Below are 12,969 nucleotides of genomic sequence, written 5' to 3'. Positions count from 1 at the left end.
TTCATTTAGCTAGTATCATGACCTTATAAATGCAGTTTTGGTCATTTTCTACTAAAACCTCATATTTATCTGTGTGGAAAAACATCTCCTACTTGTTTGCCCTCTTATAAACTCTTCCTGTAATTTAATCCTCATGAGCTTTATTTCCCCTAATTGTAATTACTTGATATTTTGTAAAACATTTAAGAGATCACTGGTATGCTCTTTTTTTCAATCATCTATACATTTAAACAGTGTGTTGCAATAAGAAATAGTACTGGTAATCAGAAGACCAGAGTCTTACTTTTACCCGTAAAAATGAACTATATGTGCATTTAAATAAGTTTTATATAAGGTTATATAAGGTTTATTCTGATTCTAAAATTGTTATGATTATTTAGAAAATTATGTGTGAAATATGGCATTATTCAAAACCAATAGAGGTTTGAAATCTATTAAAAATCTACAAAGAATTCAACTATTTCACCTTTTTCCCTGATTTGATATTAAACTGTAATCCTTCATCTTTCACTTACAGCATGCTGTAGCTGCTGTTGACACAAAGACAAAATATAATGTCTAAATATTTTGTACTTGTTTTTTAAATGAATACTTTTGTTTAAAATTGTCTTTTACATAGATTCTTGATTTCCTTTTCACAACTTTTCCATTCCCCATGCTACTGCAATCAATCACTCATGATAGAAAATTATTCTCTTTTCTGTTTGCTAAAGCTCTTTTTAAAATACCAAGTTTCAAATGATCATCAATTCAAGAAACTTTGGGAAATGAACCTCATCATTTCCAGAATGAATATTTTGTTTCACTGGCTACCAGGACACCATCCTCTCCTAGATTTCTCCCCTCCTCACTCACCATTCCTTGGCAGTCTCCCTTGGTGATGCCTCCCATCCCTCAACGTCTTTAAGAATGCCCTAAGGCTCATTCCTGGCCCCCTTCACTCTCCATCTACCTTAACTACTCATGAGTTTTAATCTAGTCCCATTACTTGAATGGGAAGATGACTTATGATTCCCCAATTCGTACTTCTAGCCCTAAGCACTCACCTAACCTCCAGACTCCTAATTCCAATTTCCCACTAAATATCTCCAATCTATGCATAATAGACATTTCAAACTTAGCAAATAAAACTAAATATTTTGCTTTGATCCATCCATTGCACTCCCGTTTTTCCTGGCTCCATAACTCATCCAGTTGCTCAGGCCAAAAATGTTAGATTCATCCTTGAACTCTCACTTTCCCACAATTCCTGTGTCCAGTCCATCAGAAATTCTTGCCAGTCTAACTTGAAAATACATCCTGAATCCACCTACCTCTCACCTTACTCTTGCCGTCTTTACTTACTCCAAGCCATCATTGCTTGCCTCATCTAATGCAATAGGCAGCCTCTTCCACAACCTCCTTGCTTCCTCCCCTCTTGCCCCAATCCTTATAGTCTATAACCAATACAATAGCCAGAATAATCACACAAAAAAACATGAATCATATCACATTATTTCCCAAAACCTGTTCCCATCACTTTAGAATAAAAATTAAACTTTTTACCTGTCCCACATGCTTTATTCAGTATTTCTTCTGCCCTACTCTCCAAGCTCGTTTACTACTACTCTTCTCTCACACACACATCCAGATTTTCTTTCTGCAGTGGCTTTTCCAACATCAGGGCCTTTGCACTTGCTATTCCCTAAAACCTGGAAGATTTAAAAAATCTGTAAGGTTCCTCCAAGCAAGATCTTAGAAGGTATTTACATTTCATTTTGTAGAGACATTTGGTAGAAGACATTTTTGCAAAAGATAGATACATTTTACTTTGGCGGCTATTCACACATCTGGCAATTTCCAAGTTGGTTAAATAACAAATGTGAATTGATGAAGCTAAAATAAAAGAACTGTAGTTGGTGAGACCTATGTGTTTTAAACCGTGAACTTTGAGGAATTGTAGACATGCAAACTCCACCATGGTTTCAGTGTTAATGTGTGAGAATTAGCTAAGGTATTTTCCAAATACTCATTACTCTCTAAAGAGCTTCTGAGCAGGAAATCAGAACAGGGCCTGTGGACCTGAATTTTATCTAGTACCACAGTTGATTCTGTTGCAGGTGGTTTTCAGTCAGCCCTTTGAGAGACACCAAGCTGGGGTATTTGCCCAGATATGATTACCAATGGTCATGCAAGTCACCAATGAGATACAATCGAGAATCAACAAATGACTGAAAAGAGTGACAAAAGAAGAAGAGGATCCAGTAAGGATCAGTAGAGACGCTATCCCAAGCACTCTTGGCTAGGAGTTTTACACATCCATTCATATAAATGGATGATAGTTAACAGCCAAATGGCACTGCACATTTTTTTAAGTTGCTGAGTATTAAAGTGTATGGCTAAGCATCATAAGTTGGTTAAATTATATTTTGGTTGCTATAAAATTAGGTGTACATTGTGTGTCATAGATGTAGGGATACAGATGTGTAAATATATGTCATTGTTTCAGTTCTTCAGCTGCTACTTCATAATGTCTTTGCAACTTCTAAATGAAGGGCCTCTTCAAATATTGTTTAGAAAGGAAAGATACCTGTTCATCCCTGTCCACCTCCCTTTCTTCATCCCCTTCCTTGTCCCTTCCCTTTTTTTTTATATCTTTATTGGAGTATAACTGCTTTATAGTGTTGTGATCCCTTCCCTTCTTGAACAAATTAGTCCATTAAGTGAGGTAAAATAACCCTTTGTCAGCATGGGGGAGGTGGGCATTCAAGGAACCAAATGACTTGGCATTGGGTCTCAGAGTCTGAGAAAGGGGAGAGGATGTCTGCATAAGGGAGCCTGGAGTTGACTGCTGAAGTCTGATTCGTGTGAAAGGGCATCCACATGAGGAAGTGGCCTTGGCAACCACTCTGTACAGATTGTCCTAACCCGTGCCAGGTGGAGAAAATGTGCAGATGGGAAAGTGGCAGCTACAAGAATTTACTTAAATACAGGAAGATTGATCAAATAATTAAGGATATTAAAAATATGGTAATCAGTGTTATTTTAATATCTGTGGAGGGAGTTAAAATATGAAAAGGGCAAAAACTAGAATGAAAGGGTGTTGAAAGGGAATGGAGGATGTTAATGTGAACACATGATTTTCAATATAGAGACATTATAGAAAAAACATAGACTATATGCATATGTTTATGAATGTGTTTGTGAATATGTGTAAATGGTTATGAATATGTGTTTTCATATGTGTGTATGTATATATGTACATAGATCCCCTAGCTCTGCCTATTGAGAGTACCTGGGACCACTGCTTCCCAAGAGCAATGAATACACCTAGTGTCCAGATCTTGGTTTCTAAATACAGCTCTCCAACTGAAGGAACTAAAGGTCTTTGGAGAAATGGCTGATTCTAGAACCGCTACAGGGAAAATATAAGATGACCCTAGAACATATTATTGTTTCAAGAAGTAAGGGATCAGCCATAAAAAGAAGCGAAATTGAGTTATTTGTAGTGAGGTGGATGGACCTAGAGTCTGTCATACAAAGTAAGTCAGAAAGAGAAAGACAAATACCGTATGCTAACACATATATATGGAATCTAAAAAAACAAAAATGTCATGAAGAACCTAGGGGTAAGACGGGAATAAAGACACAGACCTACTAGAGAATGGACTTAAGGATATGGGGAGGGGGAAGGATAAGCTGTGACAAAGTGAGAGAGTGGCATGGACATATATACACTAGCAAACGTAAAATAGATAGCTAGTGGGAAGCAGCCGCATAGCACAGGGAGATCAGTTCGGTGCTTTGTGACCTAGAGGGGTGGGATTGGGACGGTGGGAAGGAGAGCGATGCAAGAGGGAAGAGATATGAGGATACATGTATAACTGATTCACTTTGTTATAAAGCAGAAACTAACACACCATTGTAAAACAAGTATACTCCAATAAAGATGTTAAAAAAAAAGAAGGGAGATATCACAGAATAATTGGGAAACATCAAAGGATATAGAAGCCAAACTGAAGGGGTTTCCACTGGACAAATCTTGAACAATCTCAGCCTCAAAATAAATAATGGCAGAAACGTATTATAGTCAATTGAATAAAATAGGAGTCTATGAGTTCATACTGATTTAAATAATTAAATTGAGTAAATTATGTTTGATGAGGAACAGGATATTTACATAATTACAAAGTGCCTTACCACAAAAATTATTAATAATGAAGGAGAAAAAAATAACTTTACAATGGAGAAGACTGGGTGATACACCTTAATCAAATGAGTCACATGATATTCCAGTAAGGTTACAGGTTAAAAGTTTGCCAAAATTGTTTGATAGGAAGCAGTGAGAAGAACAGAGCTTCACCACTGTGTTATTCCTGCCAACTACACATATCCTGAATAATCATGAGACAAATACAAACAGCTAAATCCTACAAAATAACTGATCCATATTCTTTAAAACTTTCTAGTTCATGAGATTCAAGGGAAGCCTGAGTAAATTTTCCAGATTAAAAAACTAAAGAGAGAGGACAACTAGATGCAACATGTGACACTGGGCTGATCCTTTTATTATGAAGGACATGATGGGGATAATTGACAAAACTTGAAAGGGGTCTGAGGATTAGTAGCTCTGTGGTCATGTGTCAGTGTTAATTTCCTTATTTTCATGATTATATTTGGATGTGTGTTTGTAGGAAATACTAGAGGATTTGGGGGAGACATTGCATTGTGTTAGCAACTACTCTCAAATGGTTTGGGAAATAAATTATTTTTATTGTCATTTCAATCTTTCTTTAATTTTCGAGATTGTTAAAAGAAGGCAAAAAAAAGAGGAGTAACCCTCCTTTTCCTGGCGACTGCCATAGTTAAAAGCTCAGTTTACAATGGTGGTCAGTTTTTCAGTCTATTTGTGCTAATTTCTGTTACTAACAACATAGCATCTTATTTTCTATTTGAGGTTTTTGGATTTTTCCGAATTATGCTTTTGCTTTTTATTCTATCAAATGTCTATGAATTTGATAAAGTCCTCGGTATTAACACAAAATCAGTAAGATTCATAAAAATAAAAATAAGTTCTTGGAGAAATTTATAAATTTCTACCTGCATTCAAATTGGAGTAAGTTGGCAAGAAATTTATAAGGGGAAAATACTATAAGGAGCACTCCCATTCAGAAACTCAAAATGGTTGCACGTGTTTATCTTGTAAGAGGTCTGTGATGAAACAGCAGGATGAAGGCTATATGTCCAAACTTAAATGCAATCTTTTAAATCGCCTTTCGTGTCAGGCCATGTAAGAACTGGGCAATTCAAGAAGTAAATTAGAACAATTCTTATTTTCAATAATTTCTTAGGTCAACACTTAGAATAATGAAACACTTATCTTTAACTCCAAGAAATCTGGACAGTTATTAAAGCAAATGTGTTGTCCTACTGGCCTACACCTGGTTACAAACAGCAGTACGACTTCAGAAAACCCTGGACACTGAGTGGGCTTTCTAACTATAGCTTTTTCTTTCTATAAAGGTGTTTTACAAGAATGCTATCTTTTGTGAAAATGTGGCCTTTAGAAAGGGTACACTAAGGTCTGTGACTTTTAGACCTAGAAAAGATTTGAAATATTTTCTTAGCCTGGGAATCCACATTTTAGAGGCATAGAAAGAGAAACCCAATGAAATTAAATATTTTGCCCACCATCAAATGGCAAACAAGTAATAACGACAGCACTCAAGCCTCTGTCTTCTAAATCCATTGAATGCAGCATAAATAGATTTCAATAACTGCTGATTATCATTGTCCTCAACACTACATTTCTTCTGTGCCTTATCCCTCTTCTTTTAAGAGGGATGACAACATTATCTGCAAACTTTATCTATAACTATTTTTTTTTAATTTTGCTGTTTTGTAAACTTTTTGTTTCTATGTTGAAAATGTGTAAGGACATTTACCTTCTTTCTTGAAACACCTTTGCCTGCATTTATCACATTTTATTGTTGAACTATCGTGTAGCAATAAGTACAAAAGCGCCTCTAGTAGAGGAGATAATATCAGAGGCAACAAGGTGTGTGTATGGGGGGGCGGGGTTAGAGTTGACATACCTTAAGGGAGATGAGGAGAGAGGGAAGAGAATAGAAAGTTTATTTATTTGAAAAAATATGGCAAGTTAGAGAATTTTGGCTAAACTTAATACAATATAGCTTTCCTTAACTTAAATTCCGGGTTAACTTCCACTCTTTACATTGCCACAGACTAGGGAATAAACAAAGCAAAAAGATTTTTGGTACCACCATTTTGTGTTAATTTCATAAAGATTTCTACAAGACTTTTAAAAAATAAATTGAAAAACAAAAGTCTTGTCTTTAGCTTATTTTCCCTGCATGCTTGCACTTTAATAAGTTGATAAATGGCATTTAAACTCAATAGTTATGATTAATTCTGTCCCACAATTTTTAAAAGCACTGGGGATTGTGTGCGTGTGCATGTGCCCACCTTTACAACCAGTAAAATAAAGTTCTTGATCCAAAAATTATCACTTAGACTATTGAATAAAATCAGATATGATAGAGGGGCCAGCTGTTGGTAGGTTTAAAAGTCACCCTAGGTGATTAATTCATGCAGCAGTGTTGCACGTCTCTCTTTAGATGAAGCACTTAGAAGTAGAACCAAGCATGGATCTAATTTCATATCTGAGATGTGTTTTATTTAGAGTTCTTTGGCAAGTGCTTGCTCTATGTGTTTCTATAGTCTTTGGTTGTGCTATAAAAATGTCAAAATTATGAATTAACAGATGTGCAAAAGTGAAATCCTAGAAGATAGGATAAACATGAAGTCCTCTAATTATCACTCAAATAAGTTTGGTTGACACAGAACTGGGAATCAGATAAAGACATTAATAATTCATAATGCTGAAGTTAAAATCTTCTAGTTACAGTACAAAAGAAATCCTAATTTGTACCACAAGGTAATGAATTCAGTACTTTTCATTTGTTAAACATTTGCTTATTACCCTGCACCGTGCATATAAAACTGTTCCCAAATTTGGAGGGCAAACAGGAAAAACAGACACTCTCTACCCTCAAGTTGTTTATACTGCAGTCAGTGAAATTTCTCTACTTTGAGATCTTTTAATTCCTCAGCTCATTGTAACATCTTCTTCAGATGAATTGTTTTTTATTTGTTAAAACCAATGTTTAGGGCCTCCCTGGTGGCGCAGTGGTTGAGAGTCCGCCTGCCGATGCAGGGGATACGGGTTCGTGCCCCGGTCTGGGAGGATCCCACATGCCGCGGAGCGGCTGGGCCCGTGAGCCATGGCCGCTGGGCCTGCGCGTCCGGAGCCTGTGCTCCACAACGGGAGAGGCCACAGCAGTGAGAGGCCCACATACCGCAAAAAGAAAAAAAAAAAAAAAAAAAAAAAAAAAAAAAAAAAAACCAATGTTTAGTACTTGAAATAGTTTCTTCAATGTTCCTGATAGTGAAATAGAGTCATCATGGTAATTTCCAATACTAATTATAGAGTTGATAGGAGAAATGCTCAAGATTGATAGTAAAGTGATTTCAATAATCTACAAAATGTCTTGAGGTTTCCCAGATAACAACTTGTCTCCCAGACAAAAATGCACTTATTATTTATCTTCCAAGCTTATAAAAATTTTTGTACTTTAATCATATAGAGATTTTACAACATCTTTTCATTCATATTTTAAGATATTTTGTTCAGTAGATTATCTCATTTAGAAACTATTGATTTATATATACATACTATGTAAATATTAGTATACATTTCTCAATGACTAGATTAGTGCTTTCTTAACTACTTAAATTTGTTTAATTCATATTGTTGTTCTTCAGCTTTTCTTTTACTCACTGGAGCCTCTATCCTACTGACTTCAAAAAGCCTGAAAAATCTGAAAATCCCATTTAAAGTAACTGTATGGAAAATCTTTAAAATAACATATAATAATGGTAGAGAAGAAGTGTATTGAACATTGTGCTGAGATTATTCCATTAATAAAGAGATTAATCAATAATTCTAATATTCAGACATATAATCAAAATGAAAAACAATCATAATACTGAGCAATGACATTTTCAATAAAGGGAGATATTAAATATTGTATAGGAAACTAGAATCTGCAAAGCAGACAAGTTGGCAATGATTATACATATATTTAAAATATGTTGAAACAGTCATAGACAGTTTTTCTTTTTGGCTGAAAAGAGGCCTATTGAAGTGTTTAAGCACTACTTCAACTGGAAGAGATATTTAGACACTATACAGAAAACACGATTGCAGAAGAGCAGATATTAGCAGGTGTGTGAATGTGTATGTCTTTTTTGTGTGTGTGTGGTACGCGGGCTTCTCACTGCTGTGGCCTCTCCCGTTGCGGAGCACAGGCTCCGGATGCGCAGGCTCAGCGGCCATGGCGCACAGACCCAGCCGCTCCGCGGCATGTGGGATCTTCCCAAACCGGGGCACGAACCCGTGTCCCTTGCATCGGCAGGCGGACTCTCAACCACTGCGCCACCAGGGAAGCCCGTGTATGTCTTTAATTAATGTATTTTCATTCATTCAAAAAGGGAAGAATGCCAAATTTACTTTAAAGGTGGCATTGTGATATGTTAAAGTTCCATTCTTAGACTTTTGCTGCTGTTGCTGTTCCTTTAGTATTCACCAAAGAGTACCGTCCTGTCATTTATCCAAGTTAGAAATCTAGGAGCAATCCTAGGATTCTCATTATAGGGTCCACTCCCCTCATGCTCCCCCCTCAATAAGTAACACATTCTTGGCTCTCCTATATAGGAAAGCTCTCTCCAATGTACGCCTGCTCTGTCACTCTCTGGGTCCAGCATCTCTGCCTCAGCCTCCCATTGAAGTCACTTCTAGTTCATTCTGTGCAGGGCCATTTTTAAACCTTCCTCAGTCCTAGGCAATTGCCCTTTTAGAAGCTTTACCCTAAATGTTATCAAATGCATTAAAATGCGCCCAAGTCACATATCCAATATAATTTATAGATAACTATATGAAAGCTGAGTAACATTGCTGTTGTAGTAATATTAGTTGAAAATATTAATTACACAAGTTTTGATCTCCATTTTGCAGATTTGTTTTCATATTCTGGAGCCCTTTTTTTCAGGTTCCAAACAATTTTCTAAGTCCTTCTCAAACTCCTAGTCCCTAGTGAGTGTGCTTTTACTGTCACAGGGTTGAACAGCCCAGACAGCAAGATGTCTGAAGATGAAGACCATCACAGGGATGAGTAAATCAGATACGTGGAAGTTGGAATGCAAAGTGTTTGTAGAAAAAAATATACAAATCAAGGAAGAAATTGCAGTGTCAATTAATATGATGTATATCAGATGACAGTATTAAAAAGCCAGGTGAAAATAAAATAACTTAATAATGTACCTATTTGTCTGATTGTTTACTAGTGATATACTGCTCAGTGTAAGGTGAGAACCACAGATCTTATCTTCTGGAAAAAAACCCTTTAAGCCCTAACAGTTTCAGTTTATAAATTTCCTCTCTAATAAATGAGGAATAAAATAATTTACAATAAATTAATTATTTCCTCTTCTGAAGGTACCAATACCACAAATTCAGTCAGAAGATGGATCAAGTTTTTCATACATTTCTCTCATTTCACATTTTTTAAATAAATGAGACTATATTTTGTCTAATGACTACCAGAACAACTATCTGGAAACTGTGACTTCATTATATGTGAGAGAGTATTTTAGGAGATACAGATGTATATTTAGATGGAGATATAAATACATAGCATATATAAACAATATTTAATCAGACACAGGAAATGTAGGATAGCTCCAGAGTGGTACACCCTATGTTCTGAGCTGCTCCGAAATGCAGTTCCTTTTTTTTTTTTTTTAACATCTTTATTGGAGTATACTTGCTTTACAGTGGTGTGTTAGTTTCTGCTTTATAACAAAGTTAATCAGTTATACATATACACATGTTCCCATATCACTTCCCTCTTGCGTCTCCCACCCTCCCTATCCCACCCCTCTAGGCGGTCACAAAGCACCCAGCTGATCTCCCTGTGCTATGTGGCTGCTTCCCACTAGCTATCTGTTCTAATGGGAGTTCTCTGGGCACAAAGGGCACTATTTTCTGTAATGAGATTAGAAGAAAGGATTTGCTAATAATTGCTTCTATAGCAACTAAAAATCTTGGAATCCCACCTTTCAGCATTTTGAAAATCTTAAAGGGGATGTTGTCAGTAACAAAAAAATTGAAGACTGATTATGTATTTAAATTAATGATTCTTTAAATTCATCTTTTAAATTGATTCATGCTTCTCAGAAGATAAAATATGCTAATCCATATATCCTTTTTCCACTGCGTAGGGCAACTATATCTAAAAACAAAAATACTATCATTTTACTTTCCTTTACTATATTCCTCCACAGCTTGTGTTGTACTTTCATATTTTCTTTTCATTCTGCTAGTGAGATATATATCCATATATGTATGTATACATATATGTATATATACACATAATATTTAGATTTTAGATATTTGCATTATGCAGGGCAATCCATAAAATGGATAGATGCTTAATTTTAATACCATTGAATACAATTTTCATAATTTTATACTTTAATTATTTTTGGAAGCACAAACCAGAAAGGGTAAAGCAAACTTGAAATGGAAAAAGATGACCAAGCTGGCATTTTGCATTTCAGACTTTATATTTGGACTACTCAGTGGGACAGATTATAATAACAAACTTTTGCTTTTGCAGGGAGGTCAATCTTTGCTTCTGCATTGCCTCATCTCTTTTAATCCCATCCAGTTTATTTTTCATCTCAGAAACTATATTTTTCATCTCTAGGAACTCAATTTGGGTTATTTTTATATCCTCTGTATGTCTATTTAAGATGTTGACGCTTTCCTTTAAACTTTTTGAACCTATGAAAATTAGTTATAATAACTGTTTGAATGTCTTTGTTTACTGATTGTACCATTTTTCAGTCTGTTTTCATTAATTAATTTTTCTCCTTGTTATGGGTTATATTTTCCTTCGTCTTTGCATCCCTAGTAATTCTAGATTGCATGTCAGATATTGTGAATTTTACTTTACTGGTTGCAGGGCGTATTTGTATTTTTGTAAATATTTGTAACTTTGCTCAAAGAGGTAGTTAAGAAATAGTTTGATCATTTTGAGGCTTCCTTGTAAGCCTTATTAGGCTGCAAGTGAAACAATTTAGTCTAGGGCTAATTTGGTCCTATTACTAAGCCTATACCCGTTGAATACTCTGTGTACTGAATACTCTAGTTGATGCTGCATGTATTAAATTATATCAAAACATATTTGTATAATCTTAAAGCAATAAATGCAACACATAAAAATATAAAAAATTTTAAAAATTAACTTTTATTAAATAAAACAAAAATGTTTTCTTCTAGTAATTGTAGTATTTTAACATATTTAAATACTGCATCCCTATGAAATTCATTTTGTTAATAAATATGAAAAGAGAATCCACCTTTATTTTTCACAGGTGACCAGGGACTTGTTCAAACACCAACATTTAACTGTATTACACAAAACATTATGCCACTGGTTTTTATGGGTTATCATTATAATTAACAGCTTTATACAACCGTTGTCTTGTGCTGTTTGTTGTTCAATGTCTAAAAGTATTGTTTAATATATATATTTTTTTACTTTTAGCAGTTTAAGCCAGGAGAGTAAATCCAGTTCCTATTACTCCATCCTGTCCAGAAGCACAGGTCTTAAGTGAAATTTAATACCAAAGGAACAGTTCCAAATTTTACAACGGATCTATCACTGGTTGTTAGCATATCTTCCCACACCCAAGACACCAAGATACCTTCTACTCACTGTTAAAGCTTTATGATGAGCAAAACTTCCACCACTGTGCTTCCTTAGCATGTGAGTATATTTTTAACTTACTGGTTATATATATTCTCTAATTATCCATTATTTTGTCCTTCTTTTTGATTAGATATTGATATCCACATTTTTTTTTCTAATAGCTCACAGAAATTTCTCTCATTAACAACACCAATAGAAATAACAATAAAAATCGCCTTGGGGGACCAAATTTATATCACATTATCAAGTTTTTATTTTGCTCCCATAAAACTTCTGCAAAATACAACCACTGTCTATCATCAGTATCATTAGAACAAAACCAAGTCATTCTAATCTCAAAAGCACAATATTTTATTTAACTTAATAAATTTCACATTATAAAAATTTTCTCATAGCATCATCCTTAATTCCTCAGTATTCACTAATATTGGGGGATTTTTCATTCAGTTATTTGAGACTAAGGATGATTTTATTCATCTCTACAACCTGGTATATATATGTACAATGTTTGTCAAAAGGTGGATATTCAAAAATATTCTTGACTAAATTATGGTAATTCATGTGATCAGTTCTGCAGTTCTTAAAACTTTAAATTACTTGTTAATTCTAAGAGAAAGTCAGATAATTTTTAGAAGGATTTCCAAACCATGCTAAAGTGTCAGCCTTCATTTCCTTGTGTGAGGGAAACAGGAGAGAAATAGATGGTTTTAAAGTTCTCCAAGCTTCTGTGTCCTTTATACATCCACAATTTTAATCCTTATCATTTTCAAGATTTGCTAAATTATTTGAGGTGATCCATTCTCTTATTAAAGTTACATATTTTATGTCACATACTGAGCATATTAACAAATAACTTACTGATAAATGACAATGCCCATAACATCAGGTTAATCTGATTTCCATGAAATGAGCTATAACTTCAAGAATATTAATTCATCTAATAAGGGTGATGATTTACATAATGTTGCCTAAAATATTTCTCTTGATTATTTAAGAGAGTTTTCCTAGGGGAAAATAGCTGGGAAGTCTATAGAAAAAAAAAATGACAACCATGATTAATTTAATTCCAGTCTAAAGGACTCCATATATAATGTATTTGAGAAAACCAAGTCACTATTATAGATTCCGATAA

At 34.7% G+C, this 12,969-nt stretch overlaps 1 long non-coding RNA gene across 3 annotated transcripts in view; it reads left to right on the top strand.

Moving 5' to 3' along the window:
* Positions 1–12,969, top strand: part of LOC308619368 — a 42,446-nt gene that overhangs the window by 22,493 nt on the left and 6,984 nt on the right. For all 3 annotated transcript variants that reach the window (XR_014016166.1, XR_014016167.1, XR_014016168.1), the window contains exon 2: positions 11,676–11,894. This is a non-coding gene — a long non-coding RNA (uncharacterized lncRNA). The remainder of the gene's footprint in view (positions 1–11,675; positions 11,895–12,969) is intronic.

The sequence above is a fragment of the Mesoplodon bidens genome (genome assembly GCF_964165515.1).
Source record: "Mesoplodon bidens genome assembly, chromosome: 6".
In the NCBI taxonomy this organism is placed as follows: domain Eukaryota; kingdom Metazoa; phylum Chordata; class Mammalia; order Artiodactyla; family Ziphiidae; genus Mesoplodon; species Mesoplodon bidens.
Note: the sequence above shows the minus strand (reverse complement) of the source record. Positions and strands in the feature narration are given on the sequence as shown.